Source organism: Corvus moneduloides, chromosome 1, assembly GCF_009650955.1.
Source record: "Corvus moneduloides isolate bCorMon1 chromosome 1, bCorMon1.pri, whole genome shotgun sequence".
In the NCBI taxonomy this organism is placed as follows: Eukaryota; Metazoa; Chordata; class Aves; order Passeriformes; family Corvidae; genus Corvus; species Corvus moneduloides.
Window position 1 is genome coordinate 75514568 of NC_045476.1, and position 19875 is coordinate 75534442.

At 38.0% G+C, this 19875-nt stretch overlaps 1 long non-coding RNA gene across 1 annotated transcript; it reads left to right on the forward strand.

Annotated features, from left to right (window-relative positions):
* The first annotated feature begins 1502 nt into the window (after window positions 1-1502).
* On the forward strand, window positions 1503-12538 carry LOC116447298. Its single transcript, XR_004241556.1, has 3 exons — window positions 1503-1649; window positions 5892-8738; window positions 8841-12538. It is a non-coding gene; the product is annotated as an uncharacterized LOC116447298 (long non-coding RNA).
* The last annotated feature ends 7337 nt before the right edge of the window (window positions 12539-19875 follow it).

Genomic DNA, 19875 nt, shown 5'->3' on the forward strand with positions numbered 1-19875 from the left:
TCTTTCTGTGTATGAATTATCTTCATTTCAGTAATGTTGACAGTGATTGATGAGTAATTTAAGATGTATTGTCATAATTTTATAAACATGTTTTCAAAGCACTTTTCAATATGCTCAAGTTCAAAGAGAATTAATGGTGAGGGCAGAAAAGTGGCTAGAGACCTCTCACTTTTTATTTCAATGAATATTTGGTGATGTATTTATCACACTATGCAAAATGTTTATCATACTGTGAGTAGATCCATCTACAAACAACATAACTTCACAGATTTCAAATACAGGAGGGAGCACTGTAAGACACAGTATTGCACTACTGATTCCCTGTACCACAAAAGGCTATAAGTCTCATAATTAATTATTACTTCAGATCCAAGAGCATACTTGCTTTGAAAACTTCCAGTGACACATCTCTTACAATTCTTGCTTAGACATTCTGGTACTGATTTTTCGTATCCCAAGACATTTTCATTTTATTTCTAGCTGTGACTTTCAACATCAGATCATCTTACATTTTGCTTATCAGGTATAAGAGCTGCCTTCTAGTATATGTTTTTCACAGACAGCAATCAAATCTTTCATGTACCTCTGCATCAGTGAGCTTTTTCTCCTTCTCTCACTGTAAGTCATGCTTCTCTTTCTTTAATCATCTGCATCTCTTCCAAAGTGACTATTTAACATTTTTCTCAAGAGCATATTTTGGATAGAAAGCATTTTGGTAGACAGTGTATCAATGATTACACCAGTGCTAACTCCATTAGCCACTGCATCATACTACTGAGATTTTTTTCAGTTTAGTATTGCTTCCAACACATAATCTTTTCAGTCATTACTTTCCATACTACAGTCCCACCTTCTGTAAGGGTGGCCTATATCCTTTAAGATGTCTGTACTGAAACACATTTTGTTTGCTTGAAGATGGTTACCAAATAATTCATGTCACTCTCTTGATGTTCTCTCTTTATTATAATTCAGCACTCCCCCACAACTTCAGAAATGTGCAGATTTTATCAGTAACCACTTGATGATGATTTGCCTTTTATAGTAAATATTTTTAAATCAGTTTATAACCTATCATATCGACTCTTTCTTGGATTACATCTGCAGTTGATGAGCAGTAAAAGTCCATACAATGAATCACCAAGACTGATCAAGAGAGCAGCTTGTATCAAAATGTGTTTAAGTGAATTTGTACTTTGTGTAACAAAATTTGGCAGGCTGTGACCAAATCCTTTAGTGCACTGCTTCTTCTCAGTGATTCAAGGCTGAATTTTAAAATTTGAGATGAATATTATGCTTTAAAAATGTATCCATATTTTCAGAGAAAGCAATCACTGCACTAAAAAAAGATGAGGTCATTTTGAGATTGTGAACATTTCTGCACATAGCAATAACTGTCCAAATAATCTGACTTTCCCAGTAATAAAAAACAGTGACTCAAAGGACCAAAATCCAGTGGTTTTGAAAATATTTTAGCAGATAACATCTCTGTTTGTTTCAGAGGTGCAGAGAGCCTGGAATGGGTGTGGTGGAGCTGAGAGCACCAGCCAGCAGGAACCAGTAGAACCAGTTCTTCTCTGTACAGCCTGGGAAATCTTGCCTTCAAAGACATGAGTTGACTGCTTTTACTAAAATATCCAGCTCACATTCAGGTAAAACTCAGACATAAATCACTGTCTACTGGGGCCTACCTGCATGTAGGCCATTTTCATAAGAGCACACCTATTCCTACCATGTGACAACAGAATTGGACTAGCATGTTTTGGATATTTCTCCAGGTATGAAGCCAAAGTGGGCCATGGTAAACCTTTTTTTTTTTTTCTTCTTTTTATACTGTAGGGTTGTTGTTAACTGGAAATCACTCCTGCCAACATGTGTCTCATCCCGATCACAATTCCATTGTAAATGCACTGCTTATAATGCACTGTCCAGGTCTTCTGCTAACTGCTGATGTTGGAACTTCTGTCACTTATCCCACTATTTAGGTTGTCTCCATCTGTCTTTCAGAGGCAGAGTGATTTCACAATGTGCATGCTTTTTATACACAACAGAAGAAATACTCTTTTTCAAAAATTACATCTAGTTAAATGTGGCTGAAAAACAGTAGATAGGAGCACCTCATTTTAAAGCTGTAGCATTTAAACATATAGAATGCTAAATAAAACCAAATATGTGTTCTTCTCGTTTGACTGGACTGTGGAAGCTGCAGTTAGGTTCCTGTATTCATTGCTAATGATGGAAATATGAAAAGAAATTATATCCAGCTTTACAATCTGAATTTTAGTGACAAGTATTTTCTTTGTGTCAATCTAAATGTGTAGATCAATTTGATATTGATAACATAGTCAACATGTGCTTTATTTCATGTTTTATTTCATTTACTATCTCTTCTCTGTGTAACTCATAAAAATAATTGCTGTGTTTAAAGAAGGTGCTTGAAAGATAAAGAAACGGAGCCATTAAACCCAGTGATGATGTATAAAAGGAGAAGTCCATAAGTCATTACATATGATACTCAGGTCAGGATAGACTGACCTGAACAGCTAACCACTTACTAATTATGTATTCATTTCCAGCAATCTTTGGATTGTTCATGGATTCTCTCTTCACGCCTAAGTTTGTATGGTTATATCTTGCATTCATCCATGCTGATGACAGTCATTCAAGAATAAGATAAGGGGATCTATCCTACACAAATGTCCTCCATGGGGACTTCTTTAGATTGCTGTGGTATTTAAGAAGGCATGTTTTGTTTTAAATGACAGAGACAGTTTGTCAGGGAAATCCTTAAAGATTAGCTGTTAAGATAATTCACAAAGCAACCAAATTAATCAATCAGGTCCTGCATTGTGAGAGGGAAAAAATTACTATAAAGGTAAATCTCAGATGTAGGAAAAATTTGTTGCATTATTTAAGACCTCAAAAAGAATATTACTGAAAGAAAATATTCTCCACCTGAGATTGAAAAAGGAGAAATAGGTCAGCTATAGACTGTAGGTTTGAAAGAGATGAGCTACAAAAGAAATTTAGGACAAGAGGCTATTGCATCAGGCAATTAGAGGAAAGGGCAGTTGATCAGCAGAGACTGCAGCTGGGCAGCAGAAGTATTATGGACCACAAAAAATCCCTTCCTCTTTTTTCATCAATTTGCTTCACGCTTAAGTCATCTTCTACTGAATGGCTAGGAATGCATAAGAGTGAGCTTACTTTCCTCTAAATTGCTGACAGACAAGACCTAAAGGATGAATCTGAGTCCTCCTTTAAGGCACCTGAAAAAAGACCCATTATACCTTGATTCATATGGAACAACTCACTAGGCTGACACCCACTCATTTCCTGTCGATCAAAATGCAGGGGAGTTTCCTGTTTAATCACTTCTCAGATGGTCATAATTTTGGTAAGTTCATCCTTTCATTTTCCTGATCACCATGAATTCAACATTAGAAAACATCTACCAATTAGGAGTTGCTGTATGGTGTGTACAGCAAAAATGCAGCTGGAACAACAAGAAGGTGGAAATTATAAACACATAGCGACAGAATATGGGGAAACTGCACAGGTAAAACCAAAAAAGAAATCCCATTTTTGCTGAATTAATGGAGACAGAGGTAGCATATACACTGTAAGACGTTCACATAGGAAGTCTAAAGACAGAAGAAGATTTAGGGTAAAGAAACCCAATACAATTAACATCCGCTGTTGCTGATGAAATGAAGATATATAGTCAATTGGGAATCCTAAAAAAACACCCAAAACTGTTGAAAATAGCCAAAATTAGGTGATAGAGTAACTCTTTGCCTTACTAGTCTGTTCTGGTTCCATGTAAGAATATGGACATTTATCCACAAACAAAAGAGGTAGAAAACAAATGTAAATTTAGAGGATGGTTCAAAATGGTTGGTGCCAATTATCGCAAAATCATGGATGTGTCTAACACAGGTGGCAACATGTAGGATGACAGTTTTATCCATAATAAGGCACATCCTGTACAAGGCTCCTCACAGTACAAAATTGTTTTTCCAGAGACAGCTTTCTATTCCACACAGAAAATATTTTCCATGAGTCATTTTTTTTAAATGTGAAAGAGAATTAACTTTGATTGTTCTCGTGTCTTTTTATGTTTGCTGTCTAAGAACATTTAGGTGATATAATGTCTGCAGAAAGTAAATTTTAAAAGCAGTCTCCCTATGCTCTGTTCTTTGCTGTATATAAAACTCTCCAGTATCCTCCATGCCCACCTAGTTATTGTGTTGAAGATTAACATGATTCTCAGAAAGTGAATAGAAATTGACAGAAAGCAGACAGTAACTGCAGAGCTCAAGGCCTGCCTTCTCTGTGTCCTAAAATCCATACAAATCCCTACAGCTGAATCGTATGCTATTCGTCTTTCACCCATCAAATGCTTTTCTGCAGCACTAGCCTTTCCCATTAAGAGTACTAAGGATGTTCCTTATTTGTCCAATCCAGCACAAAAAAGAGAGGCTGTTATTCAGACCCTTGTGATCAAGATAGCTGAACAAGGAGCGTCTGACCCTCTCTTATTACTTCATGACAAAAATGACTTTGACAAAATATCTGAAGATGTCACTGAGGCAAAAAAGTGTTAAATAAAGTGAGCATGCATGGTTGGTCATTGAGAACAAGGGAGGCTGAAAATAGAACCTGCTTGTGAAAAGAAGCATCACAGACTTCAGAAACAGCACCAGAAAGAGTACAATTGAGACAGAATGAAACTGGGGGAAGATCAGGGAGAAACAGCTTGAGAATTGTGATCTTTCAGAGGGAATGCATAAAAAAAAGCGCTGTGGTGTTAGCTGGTGATTAGGGAGAGCACTGTAACAACAGTAGTGAACCTTTAACATGTAGCCTGACATGTAGCCTGACATACTCTAGGAGAAGGAGGTAGTGAGGGAGGGCAAGAGATCTTTTTGCCTTTTGTCAGGTTTCTCATTAGCTAATGCCACTGGCAACTAGCAACTGGCAAATATTTCAAGGGTTTTACCTTTCATCCTAGCCTATTAAAGGAGCAGTTGCTCACATGAAGAGTCTTGAAAGAGTTTTATCCACCAGCAATATTTACTGTCCCTTTCCACCAGAATTTGGCATGAAAGTTGCACAATGTTTCTAGAGCAGATCTATTGGTTCATCGCATGACACTGCCCCATCGCAGGAGCTGAATCTGGCTGTTTTCTGACCTTGTGCTCAGCTCATCCACCTCATTAAAATGGGATAAAATGAAGCTAGCAAAACCCAAAACAAAATTCTTGATTGGTTAGAGAGATGAATTGGCTCAGTCTCCATCTGGAGGAACGCCAGAGCAAGAGCAAAGGAGGGAACGAGACATGCAGTAAAGAGGGTGTTGGAGAGAAAGGGGCGAACAAGACTGATACATTTTGTGACAGCTGTATTGTGAAAATTTACCTTTAGAAAAGAGGACAGTCACTGTTCCTATGCACCAAATACCTTGATTTGGTTTTAAGTTTTAAAACTGAGAGAATTTCATCCTTAAAAAAACCTGGAAGATTTAGTTATGATATATAAAAACAAGTGGTGGTAATTTTCCATTATGTGCTTTAAGAACATGATGGAAAAGAGGAAAAAATTCAACACATGAAAACTATCACTGAAGTCAGAAACTGCTTTACACTATTTTTGTTCTGGAAACTTTTAAACCTAAAAAGGACAACAGGATGTTTTGTTTTATGAAAAGGTTTGAAAGAATTCCAGTATAACTACAACAGACAACCCCTGCCTGCAAAGACGACGAAAACAAGATGACATGAAGTATTTTAAAAGATGGGTTACTAAAATTCAATTCTCAGTTCGCTGTCAAAATGCAAAGGGTAAGCCCACCATTTTGTCTTCCTTTTAAACTCTCATTTTCCTTTCTTTAGGTCGCCTTTACCAGCAGAGGGAGCAGGTGGAAGAGCAAATGGAAAAGGAGCTCACTTCGATTAAACTTTGATCTTTGCTCTTCGTTCCAGACAGAGAAAACAAGGACCAGTTTCAGCAGCTGCTGCTAGCGGGCCAGAGTATCCACAGCAGGAATACACTTGTTTTGCCTGTGTTCTCCCTTCTTCCTCTTACAATTCCTGGTAGTAAAGTGGTATTCGAAAGCCTAACTGTTCCACCAGTCCTGTCTAATTTTCATCCCTGGACTGGCAATATTTAGCGGAAAATTGAGACAGAATTCCAACTGATGATATTCTAAATTCAGCTGCACATTACTCACAGCCTGTCCTGTAGCTTGTAGCAATATCACTGCATCTTAACCTCTTTTCTAGAACTGGGCTCTACTGCAAATCTGGAAACATCCAGACTATTTGTGTAAAATGAAAACTCATAAGGAAATTTATGTCTGAATAATGCAGTGCTAGTTTTGATCTATTGGAGAAGGTTTTCAGTTCACCTGCCTCTCACAAGAGGATTTTATAAGCTAAAGTCTTGTTCAAAACAATATTTTTAAGCCATTAAATGTTTTATCTGAGAATGTTCATGTTCTCTTAAAAACAACTTATTTTCTCCCCACCTCTCATTTCTACCTATTTGCAGTTAGCTTCCTCTGCACCATTTCTGAATACAAAATGGACTTTATACCTAATAATGAAATTAAGCCAAGTACAATCTCTTACTCTGCATCAAAGATCCTGCAATTTTTTCTTTTTCAGAATAACTCAGCATGTAGAAAGAGGGAGACTAACACTTTCTTTTTGAGACATAAATCTTCTGGCAACATGAGCTTTTTTTCCTTTAAAGTAAAAGTAAATGTATAGGACATGCAAAAGATGGTTTAGAAGGATCAGGCACCGTTCCTCCCTCAATAAACAGGAGACGGTCCAGTGGGATCAGGTCAGCAATTTAGGGAAAAGCTTTGTACCACATTTGTCAGAGAGACATTCCCAATTAAATCTTACAGAAGCAGTTTAGCACTATCAAGAAGTATATAGGCTTCTCTCAGTCCAACTTGAGATTGCTGCTTCTTTCTTTTTTTTTTTTTTAACTCAGTCCCATGGGACTTTGAGCAAGAAATAATTATTCTGTAGAGAGTAAAGGTGAGAACCAAATAGGTCTGAAAATAATGCTGTTTTCATTAGATCAAAGGTGAGTTATTACTATAAAAAAGTAACCACTGATCAGTTTCTGAAATTTTGACTAGCACTTTACAAAAATGATTTACCACATGGCATAGAGGAAATGGGTGGCTTTGTAACAACTCCCACAGCAGAGCTATACGTGTGGTTTATCTATCCTTCTCAATCAGAAGAGATAAACAAGGCTTTGAAGACAAAGAGCAGTGCCAAAGCCCTTATGTCTGTTGCTGTACCTTGAGAAGCCCACAAAATCATCAAGAAAACTCTCCGTTTTGAGCTGGTAAGTAGTTATTTAGAGAAGGTACAGAGACATTACAAACAGCTGGAAGAAGAGCCTTTAAATCTGCCCTTAAAGTGGAAAAAGCTGTGCAGAACTACAGCAGATATTTGCCTGTATTCCTCATATAAAACTATTTGATAAGATGTTTCATGATGTCATGAGTGGTAGATCTTAGGTTAATCAGGTTAGGTTTATTTTCTAAAAAGTTCAGACAGCCATCGTGGATTAATATTAACATCCCATCTACGCTCCAGAGTCCCTATGAAACCATTTTTCTCTAAACAGAAGGTTTTGATTGACTGACCTAGCTGTACATTGAAAATTTTAGTCCAGTAGTTGACAAGTTTTGTCTGGTTTTTGACTCATCAATATTTTCTCATGGAAGTGAAGATCCCTGAAGAGTGAATTCAAACTGACTGACAACAGACTTGCAAGTTTTAGTTGCCTTTGTTGGACCACTCGGAAGTACCTGAGCATGGGCTGAAAAATCCCTAAAACATGGTCATATATGTGAAATAGTTACAAGTATAATCCCCTTCTACTTTTTTTTACCCTCTTTCAAGGAACTATTCAAGAGTGTCTCTTTTCCCTCAGTCTGTCAGGACTGTATTCTTGATGAACAAGTGGACTGAAGACAATAGCTCAGAACATAAAACTCCTTTTGCATGCAAATAGTATCCTCTTACTTGGTACAATCCCAGATCAGTCTAATCTTCACTTTATTCTCTGTTTATAAAATAAATTAGAATAAACTGAAAGAACCGATCACCTCTTTAAATTGGAAGCACTCCCTCTACAGGGCCATTCAGAGGGGAACAAAGGAACTTAAAACGTATCAGCATCCAGTTTCCAAAGGAAATTCACGGTCAAAGTTAAACTAGCCCTATTGCTTATGCAGTTAGTAAGTGTCTTAAATAGGTGGTGAGTGCTACCTCTTTCATTTGGGGAAAAGTATATATAATTTAAATGAATGCTGGCCCTGGTATTTTGTTTATTTTCAACTCTCTCTCTGTCCATATTCCTGATATTTATTTTAATAAAACTAACACATTAAGGTTTTCCTGGTGGGACATTGGTAACCAGAAATGCTCTACAAGCCCTGTGGAGGGCTCTGAGTGGATGGTCGCCAAGAGGCCACAGATAAAGCTGGGATTACTGGTGTCTCCTCTAAATCACTGTTTAAGATCCATGTAATTAGTTCATATGTTAATGCTGCATACATTAATATTCAATAATGTATCTTGATTAGTAGATTTGAGAAGGCATGCAAGAGCTCAAAAACTGATACTTCTGCGGGGCAATTCCTCAAATATCTTGATCCGTACACTCAGACCAGCCTGCAAAAACCAGGTGGCATCTATGCCAGAGAGGTAATTACCATGCTGTCATATTGCTCATTGCATGCTACAAAGCATGAGGATATCTCATCCTTCAATGGATCTTGCTGACAATATTCATCTTTCTCATTGCAGAGATTGAGGATTTTCACTATGATTGGGGCATGTACGATCTTCTCTTGATAGCCCACAGTGAAAACTAAGGAAAAAGGTAAAATTTGATACTGTCCTGCAGCTGACTTCTACCTACCAGCTTGGCACAGCTCACTGGTTCTCCAGTGAAATGGCAATCGAGTTAAATCTAGCTTGTTTTTTCAACTACTGCTCAGAAGTCTTCATGAATGGTACTCAGCAAACCTTAAACTCAAAGAACGACTTCTAAGCTATGAAATAGTGTCAGCTCTTTTAAATATATACATTGATGATCTCCCTGACACTTGAGCTTGTAAATAGTCTGGGTATTAATTCTTACGACTTTTCTGACCTTGAGCATAACTTGAAACATGATTCAGCAGTAACACTCATAACTGGCAGTTGCAGATGAATGCTTTGCTATTGTAACTTCTCCTGTAATTCAAGTTTAGTTTCTCAATAGAATACAGTCCATATCTTGTCTATCTCATAGTTTCTCTTAGTAGGTCTCTGACTTTCCCTGTCTGTCTGATAACACTTGCTGTCAATGTCAAGACCTGCCCCAACCTATTGACAAATTGTTGTGACTACCATGCACAATCTTCAAACATTTGCTACCACTTTGCTACTCAGAAGAGAGTGTAGTTTTCCAATTTTGGCCCCCTCACCTCATGTTACATTAGCCAATTTAACAAGATAATCACACCCAGCATTTTTGTCCCATTGACTAATAATGTCTTACCACATTTTTATTCTGAAAAGTCTGGAGACAAAAGGGTCGTGGATATCAAAACCTTGCCCGACCTTCTGTTGTATTTGAAACTCTCCCTTTAGCCCTCTGTTTAGTTCAACTTGCCTAATATTCTGACATGTTATATGGTCAGCCCTGTTACTCTGGCATTTTGACAGCAGAAAACACAGACCTTATTGACAGCAAACTGATGAAAATCCTACCATTTGACAACCACATTTTATGCTGGGATCTTCCTAAAATACTTCCAGATTGCTTGAAGATAGAATGTTGCTACCAGATTATGTTAAGGCATAAGGAGAATCTGAACTGCAGATGCAAGCAATGATTCGCAACATACAACATACATTTCCTAATCAGATGAGGTCTAAGTGTACCAGATTCTGTCTCTGAAAATGCTGATGTTTTATATGACAATATTTGCATATACTAGTATCTCTAGAATATTATTTACATGACCACTCTATCACTGAGCACATTAAACAACTAAAAGAAGTCAGGGGAAGAGATGCTTTCAAGGAGGTCTAGCATATGTATTAATGTTAGGAAATTATTATGGTTCAAAGATTAAAATTACTGTGCAGTTGGTCAACATCTCAGTCTCATTTGACACTGGCATTCAGATCATGAACCCTGATCTCTGACCAACAGGCAGGGCATTCTGTTGGGTGGTCACATTGTCTCATTCTGTATTTTTAGTAGATTTTCAAATCACAGATGTTGAGTGTTACTACCTCTTCAAAGAGCCACTGGAGTCCTATCTATACAAGGATTTTGCTGTAAAATACAGCTGGAACTTCAATTTACAATGTGCTAACTACTTCATATTGTGTCCCCTATCAAGGCTCATTCAAAATCACACAGGCATCAATTGCAGAGGTGGAAAGTGAAAGAAAGAGCCTTCTGTGCTGATATTTAATAGTATGGTGCACTAAAACAAGAAACACACAAACCTTGTGTACAAATCATTTGCTTTCACATTACTAGAATACTATTTACAGTACAAGAGGAAAAATAACTACAAGTTGTAATTTACCCTCAAAGAGCTACAATGGAGCTGTAGATGTGCTGAAAAATGCCCACATCTTTAACCTCAGCTGGACTGAAGCCAGCAGTGCCATAAGGAAATAAGATAATGAATAAAGGCTTATCTCTACATTGCTAGACTCGTCTGATCACATCAGGTATTTGTATTGATGCATATGTGTACTTGCAATATTCTAGAGGAAGTGTTCACTACAGAATCAGAAACTAAATTTCTTCATATTTCTGTGGTTCATAACCTTTAATCATGTTACTTATATTTAGGAAGAATTTCTCTGGAGTAGCGTTCAGCTGATAACTTCTTCCATATGAATCGTGATAATGTCTGTTGCTATTTGCATAGCACTGGAAATTATCAAGATGAATAGGAATGACCCTTTTACTCATCAGGATGTAGTTTGTTCTGTTATTTCTTCTGCAGTTAATTGGTACTCATTGGTAATTGTTGAAGCTTCCAAAGGAAGCAGAAGTCTGAGGAATAGAGGTATTTCTTGAATTAGGGAGAGTTGATTAGTTCTTCACATTATTAAGAAAGACACTATAAAAAATAAAGTGCAAACAAATCAAAGCAACTATCAGGAAGTGGTGTGCAATTTTATTAACTAGCTTTTTTCAGATGGGGGTTCAAGGATTGTTTTAATGTAACATGTAATTTGGATTTGAAAAAAAAATTTTCCATAGAGGGACATTTTTTCTTCTTCACATCTGCCAGAACAAAATTTATTTATGCATAAACTTGGGTTTTACTACACAAATCTTTTATACCTGAGATTTTCTGGGGACTGTCACCTATGAATACAAGTTTTAAATACTTCGGACAAGATGCTTAGACTCCTATTATGTTTAAATAGCACCTTGTTCCTAGAGTGACTCCACTGGAGTGAGATGCAGTATGGTTCGTCTGGATCTGGCAGTGAGTGGTTTACTTCATTATTAACATCAATATATTTCAGTTCTGCCACCAGATGCTAAGCAGTTACAGAGTTTTTTTAAAACCAATTACAATAAAATCAAAGCAGAATCCACTGATATGGTTTTGTTTACAAAAGCTGAAGTCTGATATCGTTATTCATGTGACAACTGGTTCATATTCAATTCACAAGCCTTTCTACACATAATCTATCTCACAAGCCCTGAAACAGACCTGAAGACGTACTAACAGGGCTCACTTTTTCTCTGTTATCTGAATATTCATTTAAGAAAAGGCTATAGATGGCTTATTATGTGACATTAATTGCTAAGCTGGGAGTCGTGTGTGCAGTTTCTCTAAGTCCACAGTGAATGATTTGTGGCAGGGCAAATCTTTATGTGAGGATATGGAGAAGGGAAAAACCAAATATTCTCGACTGTAATTGACTATTAAAATGATTGAAAGTCAATCGGCTTCTAGCCTATAGGCGGGCATCGTTTTATTTCATTCTTCCCCTTTCCTAAAGACAGCAAGAAACAGAAGATGTGATAATAGTGAAGAGACTACAGCTCTCTGGAAAGCTTAGGAATGCATTATGTGTGGAATGATTTCAGTGAGCTCAGAATGTCAGCTCACATGTAATAGCAGATTAAATGAGAGTGCCTGAAGTACTTACAGCTCCCAGCTGCCTGCCTGCTCTTTGCTGGAGGATGCTGCTTCACATGCAAGGAGAGCTGCAAAGGCTGTGTAACATCTCCCCCATCCTCATATTTACAATGGTTTATAGGTGAAGGTTAGGGCAATTTGAAACCAGAGCTGCTGTGCTACAAGATTGTCAGGCTCAGAGGTTCTTTTGCTGCCTATTCTCTGTACCTATTCCTGCTGTATGTCCCTCAACAGGACCTGCTGAAGAAGGGTTGGTACAGACTAGCGTGACCTAATTGCTGCCTGCCAGTAGCTGAAGAGAGCCTACAAGAAAGATGGGGAGAGAGTTTTTGCAAGGGCATGTAGTGACTGGACAAGGGAAATGGCTTCAAACAGAGAGAGGAGGTTTAGATTAGATATCAGGAAGAAATTCTTTACTGTGAGGGTTGTGAGGCACTGGCACAGGTTTTCCAGAGAAGTTGTGGATGCCCCATCTCTGGAAGTGTTCAAGGCTAGGTAGGATGGGGCTCTGAGAAACCTGGTCTAGTGGAAGGTGTCCCTGCCTGTGGCAGTGGGGCGGTTGGAACTAGATGACCTTTAATGTCCCTTCTAACCCAAACCGTTCTATGATTCTGTGACTCATAGGGAGGTGGCAACAGCTTCTGATCTTTCAGCTTAGTTTGACGCCACCGGTGAATCAACATGAGTAGTGGACAAGCATACCTATTAACAATTCCCCACTGCTGGGGGAATTACTGTGAATTACTGACTGAACAGCCTGTTCAGTCTAGATTTGGTTAACTGCTGAAGGACCTGAGAGCTTTGTGAAATTTCCATGGCCCAAGGAAGCAGAAGAAAATAACAACCTTGGGAGAGTGAAGGAGCTCCCATCTGATGTTCCCTGTCTAATACACTGGAGCAAAGATGGCTTACAATGCAACCAGCACAGCAGATGGGCCTTACACCATTTTATACATCTATGTTTGCACACACACCCACACCCACACACACATTTGCATTATTTCTGTGTAAGTAAGTCTGTGTTAGTGTTTGAATGTGTTTGAAAGGATCTGTTAAACTCTCAGCAAGTAAGAATTTCCTTTTCCCTGTCATAGAAGATTGCTTTTTTCCCCCTTTGCCATTTAAATATATTGCATTTTGGAATGGATATAAGCAGCTGCAAGAAGGAAAATACTGCCCCAGAAATGAAGATCATAAGAAACTGGTAATGGGAACAAGGTTAAGGAGAGTTAAGGCAGTACAGAAAAATCTTCATTAAGAACTTTTAAATGAAAAGGTTTGTACCTCAAGATCACAGTGAATCAAAAACAATGACCATACTCTACAAAGGACAAAAGCCACCAATTTCCAAATTATCTGACTCAGATGAGTATGACTGCAGAGACAAAAGGCCACTTAGTTCAATAGCTGTGACAGTAGCCAGCAGCAGATATTTCAGAAAGAATAAAAGAAACAGAGCAAAAAAAGAATGATATTTTTGTTGATATTTCCCCCCAGCTGCTATAAACTGGCAATGGGAGGTTGCAAGGTTCTTCCAGAAGCATCTTGCTATGACACCCCTCTATAAAAGACCTATTATTTACCCATGTATCCTATACCATAAATCCCATGAATTTGCATGGTATGGAGGTCAAAAGTACATGTCCTTGAATCACAATGGGAGTCTTTCCTTCTCAATGAAGGTAAGATTTAAACAAAAGAACTACAGAGAAGCCAGAAACTATAGTGTGTAAATAGCTTTAAGTCATCTTAAGTACTTCAGGACAGTCAGGTAATAGTATCTACCATTAGAAAACTTTGGCACTGACAGGCAGATTGAGAATGTGTCATACCAGAAATCATTGAGAGTTTAATGAAGGCGCATTTTTTCAATGGAAAGCTTTTTTGTAGAGGAATTTTTTTCAGTAACACAAACTACAACCCTGCCAGGAATCCTACTGTGGCTCAGGGATGGTATCTCTTTTCCCTACCCCATCCCTACCTGGCCATTGCCTTCCTTTGGCCCTTGCTGGCCTTCTTCCTCACGTAGGGGGAAGGGCTTTTTCAAAGAGCAAGGAGCAGAGAGGCAAAGTGAAGAGCTCACCCTTCTTTCAGGAAATTGAACATCCAAGGCCAGCATTTATTCTCAACAGGGACTATTTTAAAGATCCAAAAACATCACTGACAAAAAGCTTTCCGAACATGCAGCCTAAATTTTCTTTTTTTGGTATGAGTCAGTTGCTTCTGGTTATACAATCATCTGCTCTGCAGTCCTGTGAAATTTCTTTCTTTTTGTATCCCCAAAATACATTGATGGTGTCCTTTAATTCCCTTTTATGGTGTATTTGAAAAAGCATTATCTACATAGAGATGACATTTCAAGTCATGCTATCATTTGATTTTGTTCTGTAAGTACTTTAATAGTGTAAGAAATCAGAGACAAAGTCAGATGACAGGTCTTCACACATTTGTAAGATTTAGGGGAATTCCGGGGGGAGTGTGTTAGATACTAGTGCAGATGTCCTTCTGTATTTTTATTTTTGTCTCTTTAGTAGCCCAGAGATCCCTAAAGGCCTGAGGAACTACTGCATGAGGTCCAGCCCAAGCCTTACAGAGGCAGTCTTTTTCTAAAGGTCTCAGTCAATAGTTTAGACAATACTAATTACATGATTACGATGGTGAACAGTGCCATGAAAGGGCAAAGTCTGGCAAAAAGTGATTGCTTAACATAATAGTCACTATGACAGCAGTGACACACACTCTAATCCTCAGGTCAGAAGCCTTGGTGGATGTTTCAGAACAGCCCTAAAGGTGCATACGCATGCACACGCACCTGTGCACAAACATATTTCCAAGTTTCTTCTTAACATGATCTTTCTAACTCCCCCATGCTAATAGCTGCCTTTTAACCTTTCCTCCTTCTTTTTAATCATGTGTTATTATGTTCATAGTACAAAGTCAGTTACCTTGATCCAGTGAGCTGTGAAAATCCAGACCCAAAACTCTAACATTTTCCCTATCACCATGCAAAACAAGACTAGTATTTCTTTTCCATAATTTTGAGAAGTTTATATATAGACCCTGCATAGCTCTGACTTTTGCTCCTGGTGTACTTTGCTGAGAAATAGTACATAGGGGTTTTGTCCATTATCACTCTCTTTTCTTTTCTTTTGTTGCCAGCACTTCCCTCCTCTCCTTTTCTTTCTCTGACATACATGGAAGTTCCTTTCATTCCCATTTGGTGGCTTATTTTTCTCTGTATCTATTCAGCTCTTCAAGCAATTCCTTTCTTTTGCTAGCTCTATCTAATATTCTTTCCTTTATTTGCTCTTTTTACCCCCTAGGCTGGTTAAAGGCTCTTCCTTTTTTTTTAAAGCACAAGTCTTCTGGAGAGCAGACAGGCATTCTTAGATAGGCTGTATGCATTCAATCCAACAGCATGTTATTTCATTAAAATGACTGGTACTGATGATAGGATGTTTGGATGGTACTTCCTCCTTGTCCTGGTTTGCTGGAGTTCATGGCTTAATTATGTGATTTGAAGGACAAATAGAGGGGGCTGGGAAGACAAAATAACTGTCCCCTGCAAATATTAGGGAGGTTGAAAATGGCAAAGAGAGCTAGAAACAACCTACCCTGAAACAGAAGTACTTTGATTTACAGATTAATGTGATTTTACTATTTTTGTGACTGCCAGAGTGTGTGACCATAACTATAAACAAAGAAAATGGAAATTAGGCTTAAAATGGAAAGCTATGTAGAAGGTTCTTGTTATGTCACTCCCTCTGGCAGAAAAAGCAGGAAGACTGTGCTCAGATTTCCCAAGATATTAGACATGTGGTGGTTGTCTCAAATGTTGCTAATACAGCTATGAAAATGCTTTCTGAAGAGTAAGTACTCTGTCTTTTTTTCTTCTGTGAATTGACAGTACAGCTTCTTTCTTTCTTTTGCATTTTTCTACCCAAAATATATTTAGTTTGAAGACATTTTCCAGGCTCACCTTTTAAAATAATTTATTCAGAGTAGTCTGAATGTCAGCACAGCTAAATGTATAGGAGAACTGGACACAGTTACTTATGTAAACCTCCTTGAAAGACTAAATATTTCCTGGATCAGGTCCTGTATTTGTTACATTTCATTCAATAAATAAATAAAGAACACTAGAACTTACCATGAAAACTGAAAAATGATTCACTTTACAAAAAAACCTTTTTAACCTCCGATCATACCGTGGAAAGCAGGTGCCATTTAAAATCCAGAACACTGACTGTGGTTTACAAAAAGATCATTAAAAGGTCACACTGATCTCAGTGATAAAACATAGTACTGCTACCATAACTTTTAATTTTTCTTCAATAACTATTCTCTTCCTGTTTTCTTTCCAAGTTTGCATCTTCCAACCTAAAATTTCTTGAACTAGTCTTCCAGATCTGATGGATGTAGCTACAACTCTGTCTTCAAAAAACTGATGCCAGACCTTAAACTCTCTCTGTTTAATCCAGCAGGGTGTAAGGGCTGTTTCAAAATCGAGTTGATTTTGAAAAAGTAGCAAAGAAAATGCCGAAAAAAAGCAAGAAAGTATTTAAATACATGTACTTCTTTGGCTCACAAATAACTGTGAGCACTCCCATAGCGTGCTATACATCTGTTCCAGCTCTGTTTTCTCATATCATAGGATTATCTGTTCTATCTCAGAGTTGTGACTCTTGGATCTGCAATGCAACACTTGACATCAGTTTGGCTCATGGAGTGTTATCTTTCTCATTATAAACTAATTAATCTTTTGAAAAATTAGTGTTCTACTTTTAAATAAAATTGCTCTAGAAAAAAAAAAATCACATTTCCAAACATGAAATACATACCCTTTTCTCTGCTTTCGCAAAAAATTAGATCTCTCTTATCCTGGAATAATTTTAGACAGTCATCATATCACACTGAATTGTCTGCTTCAAGAGCTCTATTAAGGACAGGCAAACTTATTTGAATAATGCAAGAACTGGTCTAACCCTTACTACTAATCTCAAAATACCACCAGACTGAAATTCAAAGAAATTCATCCAGAGCCAGCCCTTGCATGTTTCCCTCACCCACAAATATTTTCACCTACCTCAATATATCTTCATTTTGGAGAAAACTGGGAAGCAATGTGAGCAATAATTCCTTTCTTTCAACTGAAATCAACAACAGAGTGATTCCCATATTTTTCATCCCAATCACTGGAAGAGGTGAAGAGACAATGGCTATGAAATGTCAAAAAGTACAGATAAATTTCAGAAAACAAACAGCAAAATTCAAGCTTCCTCACCATCAGTGTATGATAGATGAGAAGACATTACCTTTTAAAAAATTTCAGAGCAACAAGAACAAAAGAGAAAACAATTCAGCCAGCAGACAGAAAATGAAAGATTTATGACTTTTCCTAACTATATTAGAGACTATTATGTGAAAGACCTTATGCAAATACTTACTGGAACTTTATGTATAATATTATCCTCTGGCAGAATTTTTTTGCCTTTCTGTATGTAGCAGTCAAATAGGGCTTATTTTACATGCCCATCTAGCAGAAATGGGAAATAAAAGGAGTTTCCCTGCACATTTCTTTTTATAACTAGAAATAGATTTGCTTTTTTTCAAGTTTTATAAGCACTATATTATATTTTAGCATTGAAGACAGTGGGAGTCTTGCCTGCATTCTCTGTCAGGATTGGGCCTATTGAAATTTCTGACTGGAAGGCTGCAAAACAGAGAACTTATATTCAGCCATAAAACCACAAGACTGACTTTGCATTTTGTCTATAACTACGAGAAAAGCATCAGATGAAAACTTAGCAGATTGCTCCATGGGAGGGTTCCTGATAACTGCAAGCATCTGCCATTAACTAAGGGTCCAAATCCCATCTGATGATCTCAGGCCTGATGGGTACTGATTCTCACAGGGCATTTGTTATGAGAAAAGACAGGATTATGCTTATTATCCCTAATTTGACTGTGTACATTTCTTTTTCACCCAGCAGCTCAAGTATCAGCCCAATGGAGTTAGTAGGAGTACTTCTATATACTTTAAGCACGCTGGATATGTTTAATATCTGTTGGATGGGCAGTAAAGAAAGCATATATGGAGATTCACACAAGCAGTGTAGTTAAGCTGCATACTAGAGAGTAAGGCTAATTAAATTTGGTTGCACTAATTGTTCTCTTGGCTTTGTTTTTTCTCTTCTATAGGACTGTTTCTAGTAAGAAAACACACATAATTGTAGGCAGGTCTCCTGCTCTTAACTGTTGGGATCAGTTTTTCTTGAATCCTTTACATTCTTCATAATTTTTGATGTTTGACGTGAGTCAGTGCTGCTCAACCACATGGGTGTCTCTCAGAACTCACACTCCATGAACCAAGTTCAAGATTTAAACAAAAAGTGAATGATTATCCAAAAGGGACCAATGTTGTTTACATGGAAGGTTGTTTTTGATGCTTCTGTTTTGAAGCTGCTTGATTGCAAGGCAAGTGCTGCCTCTTTTGCTGAGCTCCTGTATCTAAGGGAACGACCTTGAAGAAAGGCCTTAACCCTTGGCCGTGTTGCTGAATCCTGAGCTCAGGCACTTTGCAGCGTTTCATATGCACTGATAAGTGCACAAGTGTTACTGTTATCTTCAGTTCTCCAGAGGCACGTACCTGACTGTGGTGACATGGAGCTTGGGGGGTGGGCACAGCTAATGAATGTGTCTGGAGATGGGAACAACTGGAACATGGCAGGTTCCAGTGTGATGAATGGGATAAGACATAAGAATTTCTTGTTTGCTCAAATTCTGACTTTGCTCCTACCACTCACTTGCCAGTGCAACTGTTTTGGAGACTTTGGGTTTGATTTTCTTCTGTACTTCAGTGTTAGTACACAAGCCAGAACACTGCAGCTCTTAAGAGTGCTTTAGAGCACAATGGCATATTTTAAAGATGACAGCATTGTGAACTGTTCCAGAGGAGCTATTTGGCTTTTAGGATGACTGCTCTAGAAAGAATTCTGGGCTTAACAGCGCCAGGAAAAGGGGCAAGAGAAATACAGATGCTGCAATCTGGTTACGGAAATGACAAGCTCCTGTGCTGTAGTACTTAAGCACAGTCTCCAGCCGACACCATTTATGAGCTGTTACATACGGCTGCAATCACACACAGGCTCAGCGAGGCTTTCCATAGGGCTCGCATTTGTTTTCACATTCACTTTGTAAATGAGCTTGTAATGTGGTGCAAATGGTAGCAAATGGACGTTAAATGAGGCTTGTATGAAGACTGATCCTTTGTAAATATATAGGCTATTTTAAAAGCAAATAATAAGAAGGCAAGCTAAACAACAGCAGTCTCTGCAACAGAAACCAGTGAAAAAGGAGTTGTTTTACATATACAGCATTTTGAAATGTGAATTTCCTGTTTAATCTGTCTTCAATCCAGCCTCAACTTCTCTCTCCATACTAAAGCTGCAACATATTTTATATTGCCATGGATACTTTGGACAGAAGACAGTGTGCACTAGCAATCAAATTTTCCATAGGAAACTATTCCAAGAACCTGTCCCACACTGCAGTGCTCATACAGAGTTTTTGCTCAACCGTATACAATCTTTTTCTAAAGGCTATGGCTAGCTGGGACCTCGGCTGCCTGTCTGCAAGTTTGGAACAGGCCCAAGGCATTACCACTC